The following is a 2,516-nucleotide window of genomic DNA, read 5'->3' as shown; positions in this document are numbered from 1 at the left end:
GCCGTCAGGCCATGTGCCTCGGTTCGGGACCGCCTAACCATCTCCGTTTGCCCCGGTTTTTGGCATACTTCCTATTTGCTCCCTTTTGAGGGACACTGGGGCCTGAGAAACCCACTTCGTGGCCGAACGCCACTTTCGGTGCTTAACAGCCTATTTTCGGGATCCCGAACTGCGTGTTTTGGCCCCCGAACATCCGTTTTGCATCGGTTTTTGCTCATTTTTGGCAGGTACCTCTGTTTTATCACCAGGGAAGTCACTGAAGGGTGGGAGGCCAGTAATTGTTGCAGCAACCAATTATCTCTCCTCCGGAGCCTCCCGACGCCCGTTTTTCCAACTTCCAGGCTAATGTTGAACACCCTAGGGGTAGTGTTGCCAACTTTCAACCACATAACTGTGATCTACACACCTTGGAGGACCCAAAAAAGTCATGGCCGGCCATTAATTGTTATTTCCATTTTTGCCCCTCCTCTTCCGGGCCAATGTTGAACACCTTGGGCCCACTTTCTTGAACTTTGAACCACATATCTGTGATGTACACACTTGGGAGGACCCTAAAAGTTTATGGCCGGCCATTAATTTTTCTTTCCATTTTTGCCCCTCCTTTTCCAATGCAATGTTGAACACCCTGGAGTCACTGTTGCCAACCCCAAACCACATATATGTGATCTACACACATGAGAGGACACCAAAAGTTGGTGGGAGGCTAGTAATTTTGCCGAAAAGCCAACTTCTTTTTGGTCAAAAGTGGTTCAGCATGAATCCGGGAAGGAGAAAAAGCTGCGCGGCTTCACCGAAACGGGCGTAACTCTTTGCACAAGAGGAATTAAGATATGAGGCCACCACCATTGGAAAGCTTACTTCCGGGGCTTCATTTTGCACTCAAAATCTCCCAAGTCCAAGTCCGGGGGGGAGAGATGTGGTTGGTTGAAGTCCGCTTGGACTGAATCTGCGCGGCTTCACGGAAAAGGGCATAACTTTTTCTACAGGAGGAATTTTAATGCAAGGTTTGCGCCATTGGAAAGCTAACTTCTGGGGCTTCATCCTAGGGGGTGACCGGCCATTTTTTCTGGCCGGCCGGCCGTTTTTTTCTTTGACCTAGCCGGCCGGCTATGTTAAGTGGCTGGCCGGCCATCTGAAGAAAAAGTAACTGGCCGGCCTGCTTCTTCAGGTTGAGTGCATTCCAGCTGTGCCTTGGTTTTCCCCCAAAAAATATCTACATCCGGGGCCCCTTTTGAAAGAGGAAAAAGGCTCATTTTTCACTACACTTTGGGGGAGGCTCTTCTCTCTCTCTCTTACATTTTGCTGGCCTCCCAACTCAAGAAAAGAGGTTACAAGGCTTGCTTGGAGGAGATACATACATAGCACCCCATTTCCTTCAAGTTTTGGGTTCCATTTCTTCATCATCTTCAAGCTCTACCATCACCCTTCCATTCCAGCAGCAAGGGGAAGAATTCTAGCAGCTTAGAGTCAGCAAATCTGGTCCAAGAAGCAACAAAAGTGTTGGTCTTCAAAGGTAAGTCCAATTTCCCTCTTTTCTAGCTCATTCTTGCACCATCTCTAAGCCATACATGCTTATTAATTTGAGCTCCGACCAAAACTGAAAAGGTCATTTTTTTGAGCTCATTTTCTTGTTTCATTAAGGGCTCAACCCTGTTTGAGCCCTCCATATTGCACTTGCTTCAATATCCTCCTTAAATACCGTTTTCTTGCATGCTTTGGCATCCTATCATGCTTCCATTTTTGGACGATTTACAGGCCTAGAGATGGCCTTATTTTGACCTTCTTAACATGTTTCATTAAGGGTCTTTGGCCATTTGTGGAATATTTTGCATACTTCATGTTATAGCCTCTTTTGAGCCTTATTTTGCATTGCATTTCTAGCATGTTTGTATACTGTTTTTGGGATTTTACAGTTCTGGAAATATGCTTATTTTTTGTCCCTCTTCAATGTTGTAGAAGGGAAATTTTCAGTTTGGGCATTGGATATACCACTTGCCTCTTTGGCCACCTTTTGGTCCATTTTCTTGCATAAGAACTTAGCCTTATCTATGTTTGTTTTTGAGGTTTTTACAGTTCTGTGAAAGTGCTTATTTTTGGTCCCTCTTCAATGTTGTTGAAGGGCCCGAACCTGTTTGGGGACAGCAGCTATGAGTTGCTTCTTAATCTCGTGTTTATTCCCCATTTTTGCATGCATATTTTGCCCTGTTTTTGTCCACTGTTTGGCCATGCTATAAACTGGAAAAGTGCTTATTTTGGGACTGCCTTACTTCTGTATTTACATTCCATGTGCCAATTATGCATGTTTGGCATAGCTGTAGGCCATTTCGGGTGCCATAATCGCATTTCGGGACAATTCCATGCATTTCATGTCATTTCGCCTCATTTCGGGGCTGTTTTCCCCCATATTTTACTGCTGAAATTCCATTAGAATGATTGCTATCATTTCCATGTCATTTCATCATATTTTGTCATTGCCTCGGTTTGCGTGCCCGTGTGCACGCATTTCGAGGCGCTTC

Source organism: Camellia sinensis, unplaced genomic scaffold, assembly GCF_055761805.1.
Source record: "Camellia sinensis isolate YWXY unplaced genomic scaffold, ASM5576180v1 Unanchor10, whole genome shotgun sequence".
In the NCBI taxonomy this organism is placed as follows: Eukaryota; Viridiplantae; Streptophyta; class Magnoliopsida; order Ericales; family Theaceae; genus Camellia; species Camellia sinensis.
Note: the sequence above shows the minus strand (reverse complement) of the source record.